This window comes from Rhynchophorus ferrugineus, unplaced genomic scaffold, assembly GCF_030347505.1.
Source record: "Rhynchophorus ferrugineus isolate W39M unplaced genomic scaffold, kcgeb_rfMv2 rfM6, whole genome shotgun sequence".
Taxonomy (NCBI): domain Eukaryota; kingdom Metazoa; phylum Arthropoda; class Insecta; order Coleoptera; family Curculionidae; genus Rhynchophorus; species Rhynchophorus ferrugineus.
The window spans coordinates 7,441,729-7,454,214 of record NW_027472585.1 but is presented as its reverse complement, the minus strand read 5'-3'; the positions used below and the strand labels follow the sequence as shown (position 1 = coordinate 7,454,214).

Sequence of the window (12,486 nt, the reverse complement as noted above, 5' to 3'; positions counted from 1 at the left end):
CACCAACTATGAAACGATAACGATTATCTGGCAACCCCGATATGTTTATCTGGGATGTTATTGAAGGGTAGTTTCATGATTCAGTATTTGACCAGCGTTCAGTTCAGACGGGCCACCACCGACTGCCCAAGCCTCGTCAACAGGTAAACCCAGCGCCGACACGAATTTAAAACCAGAGCCAAAACAATTTCATACCAACGAAATTATGTATAAAATCGTTCTAGTATTTCATAATATTGCGGATATAATTATTCTTCTTTGTGCAAATGCAAATCTAGCTCAAAATATGTATATATGAAACAACTTAAACTAACATTTCTAAACTGACAAATATCTGAACGCCTTCATGAATTTGCTTAAAATTTGATGTTTGTTTATTTTTATGAATTATTTTTCATTTCTTTTTTTTTAATTTACGTGACACTTTACTACAAACAAACATAAAACTATACACATCATGTATATATATATATATATATATATATATATATATATATATATATATATATATATATATATATATATATATATATATATCCGTTATCAATTATCAGATGTCGACCTTAGAGATCCAACAGACTTCAGCAGACTTTTTCGATTTCAAGATGGATCATCCCAATACTTCTTCTCCTTGTCCCATACGGCCGTTATCGAGGCCGTGTGGACGACATTTGTTATTCTTTCCTAACGGGGATGTAGCAGTGAGATTGTTTGTCATTAGTCTTGTTCCTCCTGGAGATATGTTATTTTTTTCCTTTCTGATCATCCGAAAAAACGACATATTCGGGATGGAGGCCTCATTAAAGTAATGACGACCGATAAGAGGTCAAATTATGTAACTTATGTTGTAAAGGTAGGGGAAACATGTTGTTAAATATAACAGAGTAATAATATATTATTTATGATATTCTTTAATTATAGTAACGTGAATGCAAAAAAATGGTGAAAATACCTAACGATTAATACATAAATTAATACGATTTATTATTAATTATTATAACAATTTAGTAAATTAACATTAATCATCTATTCGTTTATATACTAATTTGCTACGGTTTTCAAATTACAAAGATACTTATTCTACGATCGATACTTTGTGCTTAACATCTATGTCACTGTTTTTAATAGATTCGCTGAACTAAATCAAATGGTTTTATTCTCTTTAATTTTATCACTAAGTCATCATTATCTATGAGCTGGGGAAATACAGCATTGATATGCTTATGGAGCCTCTATTCATGTCTTTGGGCATAGTACTTGATAACGTTATTCACAATTGCTCATTACAATGTACCATGGAGCATTAAAATATCTTGGAGTATCTTGTTTTGGAACATTTGTATGATATTTCTTTTAATTTGGATGACACAACCCCTGAATTGAACACCATAAGTCCACATTAGTTTCAAGACTTGTTGGTAAGGTAAACATATATTAAATACTTAAGTCATGCCAACATATTTGGCTATATTTCTTTACTGGACTATTTGTTGATTTATATATATACTAGCTGGTGCTTGATTATTTTGTAGGTGAAGTCAATATGAACTGATTTATTTTCGTTCATTTTAGTGCGCCATTATTCTGTGCAGCATACGGTTAATAATAGTAGTAACTGCTTGTAAATTTTGGCTTATTCAGTGTTGTTATCTCTAATCGCTACGATGCAGTGTGATCTGTAAATATAGCAACAACCCTTTCATTGAATGTAGCAAGTCCCCAGTGTACAGGCAGATAAAGCGACAGGTCTCATTACAATTTTCTGTGGCATATCTAGTTGCATTTTCCTCAAGTTAGAATAGACATCATCTTCTTTGGATTATAAATACTTATAGGTATGATTATAATGGAACATAATTCCATTATTTTTTATAAATTTATAAATATTACAAAATATAAATTACGATATAATAAACATTTAGTATCATATAAAATTGTATTGAGTTACACTGTTATAAATATATTCATTTAATTCCTAGTTTAGTTTAATTTGCTATTTTTAAACGCTCATTAGCTTTTACTAAAATGAACACTATTTGTATGCAACTGGTGACGGTCGATGTTAAAGTAATTATGGCAGAGTACGTGTAGCCATGAACGTTTCAAGTGTATTAAATGATCACAAATTAAATATTTAATTACATAACCCCATTAGAAAATTTATGAATTAACATAGAAGTACAACAAACCATTTAAAAATACCAGGTTGTTCAATAACTTCAGTAATATTTAATTTTCAACATGTTCCTAACCAATATTTTTGGTTTAATTACTATATTTTATGAATTTTAAATTAAATTAACTTGGAAAAGTTAACAACAACAAGTTGTATTACCAATAGGTCCTAGAGTCGGTGGTAATAAAACATCTGAATGCCTAAATATTGTGTACCGTTCTATCACCATGAATAATGCTTGCGCCTACTAGGATGATCCTGATTGAGAACCAGATATTAAGTAGCACCGCAAACTCAGCTTTCCAGCTTTCAGAGTGAGTAAGAAAATCTTATTAATTTTTGATGACAGAAAAATGGTTTCGGTTCTAGATTTCCTCTGAACTAGTAAGAAAACTTGTAATAAAATCTGTCCTTGCATAGCCAGTTCAATTACTTTATTTTATCCAATACCTATTGTTTTAGAATGGATTTTAGCAACATAAATGTTTAACAAGTGCATTAGTATATTATTATTAAATAATTAATGAGCGTCTAACTAAAATAAGTGTTTTTCATGTAATATATATCATCAGTAGTATATATATATATATACTACTGATGAAAAATACGGCAAGCATATCAAGGCAATGGTGATCAAAAATAATCGAGTAACCTTGTTGATATCAAATATTCGATATTATTTCGCAGCTATCGTTTTCAACTATTTTGGACCTTCTGACCATTCGTTAAACTTTTGAGCTTCGAAGACGTTGATTTAATACAAAATTTGTAAAACCACGTAACTGATATAAATTTGATTGTAAAAGAATGTCTGGTTATAGATTATAGTACTTCAGGTATACAAGGTCTGTTTTCAACTGTTAGGCAACCGAATACTTTTTACTGTCCAATTAAATATTTGAATATTTCATTCGTTGCTCTTTTCAGTAAAGAAAAATTTTCTTGGAATGAAATATTAGTTACTAGTTTTATACTTTTATATACTGACTAGATTTTAGCATTCTAGCTCTGCTGTAATACCTATCCATCTTAAAAATAATGCGTGAACTGTATGGCAACATTATTATCATATCTATTAAATATATAAAGTAGATATGATAATAATCTGCCCCGTTAATTGCTAATTTTGCGCTTATCGGTTAAATTTCTATACGTAACAATGAAGATCGGTAATTTAAATCACAATGGACGAAGTTATTTTGTTAAAGTGCCTATTCAACGAAACCCATTGATGCCAGATAATAGGACTTGTTATAAGTCAATTAGCGTCAGCATTTATCTGAACTATTAACACCGTGTGCCGTTTTAATTATTTACACCGATGGTGCTCTTTTATTAGCCAAATATATATAAAATATTTTATCCGACCAGTTTGAATTGTTAGTTAGGTTAGTTAATATGTAACAATAATATTTCACAATGTATATTTCTAATAACTAATAATTCTTGGCTGAAAATAATTTCACGTGTTTTAATGCTTTTAAAGTAAATTTCAATACTGATGTAGTTTCAGTGATATATATAATATATATATATATATATATATATATATATATAATATCCCTATGAAATTATATTGAGTTACCTCGTCCACTGCTTAATTGCTTTTTTCTTAATGCAATATCCTTCTGAGCATGGTCCAAACAATTAACTGAATTTAAAAATAATTTATTGACCGAATATTATTGAGAATTAAGTGTTGTGCATAATTTTGGCAATTAATAAAACACAAGATATATAGAATGATTTATTAATGAACTAAAATATACTTTAATGTCATTTAAGATGTCTTTAATCCAAAAATATGTCACACACTTACATAATAATTCATATTCTTAAGATAATTATTGTAACATTTTATCCTGAAATCCACTACGTAGTAAAAAAAGAATTTAAAATTTACATTAAAAAAATATATGTAAAATTAATATGACATTATAGACATGGCAGAACCTAAAGCAGATAGCTTAAAGACTTACACATAACATAATAAAACAATCTTGATGGGCTTGTCAAGTGTGGCATGAGATATAGCATAGCCTCCATAAACTTTATCTTATGTTGAGTTTTCCATGACATATTATAACAATAATTGACATAATTGTTGAGTCAATAATGTTTCTGATTCACATGATTTTTTATATATATTTATTTATATATATAAAAATATGTTTATATATATATATATATATATATATATATATATATATATATATATATAAAAATATGTTTATGAAAGTCATACACGACATATTCTTAATAGAGATAATTTGTTGTTTTACATAACCTATATTTTAGAAACGATCTCTCAGAACTTTGCTTTCTGTACATCCGGTTACACTTCTTAGAATGAATCTCTATTATATCGAACTAATTATGATTATAATAAAATTACACAAAAATTGAAAAGCGCAGAAGGTGGCAGCCAAAACAAAAAAATGTACCATAGGAATGACATGAACCAATCAATTACTCAAAAGCTTACAAATATTAATTATCATTCAGGGCGCGAACCCACTTACTGGCCCACCGACAGTAATAGAGTCCCAGACCTGCTACTTTTCTATATTCAAAAGACATCTCATTATATTAAACTAGTAGAAAAAGCTTATGCGAACTAACATCAGATCACACTCCATTATTCTTAACAGTGGACAATCTTAAGAAAAACGGAAAAGCCTAATCTTACCAACAAACATACTAATGGCACAAATTAAAATTAATGCTGATAGAACAAATCAGTTTAAACGTAAAACTCAGAAGTACAGATGATCTTGAGCAACAAACCAAAAAAATAATAGAACAAATTCGGTCAGCTGCAAAAGATGCTACCCCAATAACAAGAGAGAAATCAGAATATGAAATAATTTACCCTCTCGAAATTAGAGAAATAATAAAAGAAAGGCGAAAAGCTAGAAGAGTATGGCACATAACCAGAAATGCTGCAGACAAAACAACTTTTAATAGAATTAGCAATCAGACGAATCAAAAGATCAAAGAATGTTAACAGAATTGCTATCAAAAATATGTAAGTGAATTAAGCCCAAAAGCTGACAAGGATTATTCGCTATGGAAAGCAACTCGAAGATTTAAAGGACCAGTTATTCGAGTACAGCCAATTAAAATGAGTTCGACAGAACGATGAAAAAGCTGAGTTCTTCGCACAATACTTAACTAACATATTTCGACGCAATAAAAAAAATGCACCATAGAAACGACATGAACCAATTAAATTCCTGCGCGACTACTACCATAGCGATTCAAAGAATTAATATCTAAATATTGGACGTCGCGAAACAATTCTCTAAATTTGCCTATAAAGTTAAATCTATCCATCCCAGTCACGCCCGAAACCAGGCTGGGTAACACCGGATGTCTTCCGGGATGGTCTCTAAGTTGGTTATTGGCCTATCGGTAGGCTTAATGCCGAGGACCGTGGTTTGAAGCCCACGTTAAACAGTAGATCCTGTCCAGATAAATACTTGTGGGTAAAAAGTAGACTTTAAAATATATTTAAAAACATTAATCAAATCTCTATTTTCTCTGTGCATATGTGAGCATCCAACCTGTATCAGAACAATCAGCGATAACAACAATCTGAATTGGTCTTTGAAAATAATATGGTATTCCCCAGGAGACAAAAATTTTGACGGAATTATGGGATTCTCAACACTAAAAGAGAAAACACCCAAGTCCCGTCCTCAATCAAGGACCCAACGATGGAGCTGGACCTATAAAAACCTCGACACAGAAACCTCGTAATATTCGACGGTCTCTTCTTCGGGCTCTGTTGTCAACTGTAAATTGTCAATCATTCGAATAAACCATAATCTCGTTAGTTTCTATCACTTCACCACGTGCCCATCCTTCGATTCTCGTATATATATATATATATATATATATATATATATATATATATATATATATATATATATACCTCATTCGTTTCATGGGACGTTCAATAATCTTGACATCGTAAAAGCCGCCCCAAATCTCCGGCCTTGTCTCCATTATCAATTATCTGATGCCGACCTAACAGATCGAACGAATCCCCAAAGACTTTCCTCGAATGCAAGATGGATCATCCCAATACTTCTTCCCCTCCGTACTAAACGATCGTTATCGAGGTCGCGTTGACGACATTTGTTATTCTTTCGTGGCGGTGATGTTGCCGCAATAATGTCCGTCATTAGTCTTGACGATGGAGAATGATGCGGGCGTTCGGCCTAAGATATGACTCTTTTTTTTGTTTCTCGGTCATCGGAGAGAGCGACACGAACCGAACCACCCCATCGTTTATGCGATTCAGGGACCGATAACAGGTCGGAATGATGTCTGACGAAGTAGACGTTCCGTCTTTATTTAGTTTCGAGGGTTTCGGCGAACTAAATCGTTTGTCGATGCAAAACAGAGCATTATCTGGAATATTTTATATTATTTTTTGAAAAAATGGTGTGTTATAACTGATAAACTTGAATAATTTGGTGAAAATGTACCTCAAAATGGCATCTTTAAAATATTAATGGTAATTATATTTATTAATTTGTGTTCTCTAGAACTATGTGTTTAAATCAGCGTTGGGAATAGTAATTAATATTTCCTCAAATGCGCTTGTCATGTAGACTTACACTTTTAAATGGATAAGATGGAGAAAAATTTTCTTATCGTACTAATTTTGAAACAGAAAAGAGCCGATGTTATACGAGGGAGAATCAAATATAAACGGTAATTTTGTAAAATAAATGTATTGATCAATGTCATACACAAACAAAACATTTAACATTTTCCAATAGACCTTCGTGCTCTATACATCTTTGCCACCGATTTGGGGGCTTGAATACTCCCACTTCATAAAAAGTTTGAGGACGAGTTGTCAGCGAATTGCGCACGGGCTCGAGAACCCAACGAATTGAAATTAATTTACATATATGAATAATTTACAAGATCTCCAAGAACCATATAAATAAACATTACCATAAAAAGATCAAAATCGTTTAGATCAATCCCAGCCAATATAGTTAAAACCAAATAAAAAAGCTACCACTATGTATGAAAGCAGTTTTTCTAAAAATATCCAAATATGATCAACTATGATCGCTACTATTGTTGATCCACAAATACCATTAATGAATTGACTACCTCGAGCTTTCGATTAACGTATTGTACATTTACTCGCCTAAAATTAATGGATTATCGTACTTTTAACCTGATAGAAATCTCAGTCAGTTAGTGGAATACCAATTCCAAACATGTTTTATCGTATTTTTGTAATCGTACTTCAGTTGACCTGAGTTCAATTTTAACATTGAGAAGACTTGAACTAACACTGAAAGATATAGAATATATAAAAATTCAATTAAATTATATATATATATATATATATATATATATATATATATATATATATATATATATATATATATATATATATATATATATATATATATATTTAATTGAATATGTATGTTTTTGCCCTAAATTTCGATATGTATCGCCGTTGAACATGTCGCCTCTTCTTTCCATTAAACAAATAAGTTTTCCAGGTAATTCCAACTTACAGTTTTTGTTTCGTAAATCCTTTTTACATATGAATATTATTATTATAACTTGTGATTCATACTCAAAATGGGTAATTAAAACAATAATAATAATTGTAATAATTTAATTTTAACAATAGAGAAAGTATTTCCGGGTATTAAGTCTCATTATCTCGTGGTCCTGATTCCACAACATATGATTTTATTATAAAAAAAAATAACACAGAATGTTCATATCAAAATCAATAGAAGTAAGTCATCGAAAATCTACAAGGACGTACAAGTCTGATATTTGTAATATCTGGCATAAGTCAATGTTTCTCTACAAGGAAGTAAGAATGTTTTTTGGGTATAATAATTATTATTATCTATAATAATAATAAACATATACTCTTAATCCTATGTATGAATGGCTTAGTTGGAGAAACTCAAAATTCGCATATTTCAAAGTTGTTATAATTCGATTTATCCGGTATTGTACACAGATTCTAAACTGAATCTATAGAACAATACCATGCTGAATCCAAGACAATTAACATCTTTGAAGTTCTTGATTAAAGGTCGGGAAATCACTACCATTCTTGGAAAATAGATGATAGTGCTGAAAAAATCAATTCTTGAATAGTTCTGCTGAAAATATTGACAGTTAGTTTCATTATTTAGTATACATACACATTTGATGTAGTGCTATAGTTTGTGAAAATAAAGCTTTCCAAAAAATTACGTCTTTCAGAACTTGGATAGACAAACAATTTTAATTTGAAGGTTATGTTGTTGATAGGTGTGCTGTTTTGCTGAACTTCATGATCTAATACTATAGCGAATTAGATATAGGGAACACATATTTACTTTTATTAATATATTGAAATAGTCAAGAAAAGAATGAAAATAAAGCTGCATTAAGTTATTTCACAGTTTTCAAATGATCACCGAGTTTAATATCAACAACAGCAAACATAACATTACATAAATCCGAATGCAATATATCATACCATAAATGTTAATATTAAACCACTCGCAACAGAAAATAAAATAAATTGCTATCTATAGAAAATAAATGAAACTCGCATTTCCTTCAGTCTGGTAGTCACGCTACCCGAGTATTATTTTATTCTCGTTTTTTTTATTTGTATACGGTTATTAAGTTTTAATGGCATATATCGCACGCAATTGGTACCGAAACTCTTTTAATAACAAGAAATGTGTTCGCAAGTGTTTAATCTAGATATCACCATAGATAGCGTTAAATAATTTTTGTTGTTTACTTAATAATTCCAAAATTAACTGGACTTTTTTATTTTAATGACTATCCTTATTGGAAAGAAATAAAAAGTGAAATTACTTTTTTGATGCAGTAATTTTATCTAGTTAACTAATATGAATTAAATTTAAAGCATCCTTATTTCATTGTTTCCTAACACCTCCGAGCATAGCTGTAACTTCTCTGAACTTATATCCTAATTACTAATTACGCTAAAACTAACCAGTCACCAGTTGCATTCGTATAATAAAATTTAACGAGAGATTAAATAGATCGCATTACCCAGATGGAGCTATAATATCTAGTCTTTTCTTCACTTACTTGCCTTAATATGATAGTACAATTAGTTTGTAATTTAAAATTAATTAGCTTATTAAAATATAATATAAAAATTTCTATATTAGGTTATGACTTTTGTTAAAGAATAGACGCAATTACTATACGTGTTTTATTGATTGATTGGACTGTGATCTTAGACTAAGAGTCTATCTTTCAAACCATGAATTACGGGCTTAAAAGTTTCAGCAAATTTGATCGATTTTCATATACCCGGAATCAGCAGCTTTGTAGAAATGTCAACATTGAAACTATTTCAGCCTTTTTTAATACTTCGTTATCATTTCAAAATTATTGCTTGCGTTTCTGTCCTTTATAATGTGGGTGAGGATGAATTTGGAAGGGGGATCTTATGTTACATAATTTCCTTATATACTCAGTTTCACCAGCTTCGTCAGACCTTATTTGATATTTATCAATAACAATCGTTACAAGTGGTTTAGAGGGTCTATGTATGACTTACATATGAATGATATGAAGTCTTTGAGTGAATATGCAAAGGGTATTTAAAAAATCTTTAGCCTTTGCATTAGGGAGCAATATATCGCGACAGTGCACAGTACAAGTTATCCTGTAACGCATATTTAAAAAGTTGAATCCCAAAAATGAATGTGGTTCAAACAATATCTCATATAAGGGAAAAAACAAGATCGTGTTAGAACAATAAATCAAACATCAATTATGCGAAAATAACAGCTTAATTATAAATGTAGTAGACCGCTAAATGGTGTCATATAAAAGTATATGTACATCCTATTGTTAAATCATGTTTTGGTAACAATTTACCTAATAATACATAAAATATAGCAAGAGGGAAAACTAGATATATTCCTAAACTAGTTCGTCACTAGTATTTTTACATTTTTTAAGAATACGTTATACCTAAACTTCTAATAAGGACATAAATATATTTAATTTTGGTCAACTTATCATTTTTGTACAAACCATTCAAAGTTAATGTGAGAAATTAAAAAATTGGAGGATATACAGTAAAAATTCAGTATGTTGTATTGGAAGATATCATTTGATCGAGTTCGATTTAGTAGAAGCTGTATACATTTTAGTATGTTAGCTATAGCGAGAAATAATTTAAATGAATTTTTAGATATCAGAAATTGTACATTGTGTGAAGCAGTTAAATAATACTTGAAATATTTTATACTTCCTTTCACCCCACTATGGTTGGAACTTGGATTTACCAGAATCTCGACAAGAACTTACATAGATTTTCTCGAAGATGATGATTTTCAAGATCGATGTCTTGATTTCAAGGGAGTTATTTTCTCGAAAATTGTCAAAAATGTTTCCTTTTTATACCCATTTACCTTTTATATTAGTCTATAAGAATTCTAAAGGAATCTTTATCACAACACAGTTACCTCCAAAATGGTAAAACAATAAATTATACTTATTAGTGTAATCTTTCTATAGGAATAGGCTAGGTTTACAGAAGAATAACATAGCCCAAAGGAAATCAGAAATATAAAGTAGATATAGTTTATTCGTTACATTTAGCTCGCCATATCAAGTTTATTCTTGAGGCTTCTCTCATTTAAAAATAGTTTTTGCTGAATATAGGTTCGACAATATAAATCTTCTTTTATGTTCTCGGCATAATCATTTTGGGGCAAACCGAGACACCTGAAATTTATAAACCAAGTAGGAATAGACTTTCGACCGGTAATACAATATATATATATATATATATATATATATATATATATATATATATATATATATATATATATATATATATATATATACAATATATATCAAGCTCTCACCGGAACATTGCCAGCTCCAACTTTTATACGGTAGATTATTTACTATTACGTTAATTTGTAGATCAAGTAAATTAATGTTGCAAATAATATTAACAGTTATAAAGTAGTTTCACAGAATTTTAATTCTTCATTTGTTGGTTAGTTGTTAGTTACCAAGTGGGATATAAGACAAAGTGGAAAGCAGTAGATAAAAGAAAGCCATATTCTTTTCCAAAAGACATTCATTTATTATTCCATATGTTTATAACAAAAAAGTTAAGAAAGATCATGCTGTGATGTTGTCGCAGTTCTGAAAATAATCTCATTTATGATTCTTTTAATATTATTTTTAGTAGTGTAGTAATTTACACCTACTAATATTTGAGCAGTGGTAAAGGCGACAGGAGATTAACTGTTGCGATAGTAGCGGGTTCGAATCCTGATTGGGCATTGTCGTAAATGTATGTTTGTGATTGTTTAATATTTGTGATTGTCCTAGACCGGATAATGCTTAATGCCGAGGACCGTGGCTCGGAGCCTATGTTAAGCTGTAGGTTGTTAACTCACTTAAAAATTCAAGAAGTTGACGTAACTAAAATCAATAGAACTTTACTTTACTATAATCAACGATAGCTCTCTTGAACATATTTCGAATTAAAATTAGCAAGGATTAAAACGATACCAGTTTCTCAGTTAGTGGCGAGACAAAAATTATAACGTAATGAAGAACGACTTGTTAATATAACGTCAACTAAAATCAAGTTAGTCAATTAAACGGAGGGGGTAACATATGCTACGTACGGTTCAACTGATATATCGTTGTTACTTCGTAATGGTTCGTTATGGTCGGCGCACATGCAAGCCCGGTTATAGATTCTAGGCATATCTAATTACCGTTACTATATTAACGCCAATAATTCATTCCCAGCGTTACAAATGTTATTGGAACAAGGATTACTATCCGTATTGGTGGCTTTTAATGAGATATACTTATTGTTTCGCGTCAAGATGTCAAAACAATGATGGATGGTTTACAATTTAATTATACCATTGGAAAATAAATTGGGCAGCTCTAATAGGATTTAGGTAATTTGGTAACAATCGATTGAATCGAATTTGCAGATTAGTGAGTATTAGTAAAAATATTTTTTTCAAAATTTTATAAACTCATACGAGCTCCATGTGGATAATTTGTTTTGTGTGGATAATTCCACGTAAAAGAATAGATCCAGAATTTTAAAAGACAATTTTGAAATAATATTATGTAGTTATTCCATATATGTAGCAATGCAGCATATATTAATGCTATTTGCTATACTTGAATGTTAACTTTAACTATACCAAATAGAACACTTCTTCCTATTCGTATATTCATATTATTCTTGTAATATATGTATAATAGATAATAACTAG

The 12,486-nt window shown here is 30.1% G+C and overlaps 1 protein-coding gene across 2 annotated transcripts in view; it reads right to left on the bottom strand.

Moving 5' to 3' along the window:
- The window catches only part of LOC143198586 (kin of IRRE-like protein 1), a 684,992-nt gene that overhangs the window by 322,694 nt on the left and 349,812 nt on the right, over window positions 1–12,486 (bottom strand). The window lies entirely within an intron of this gene.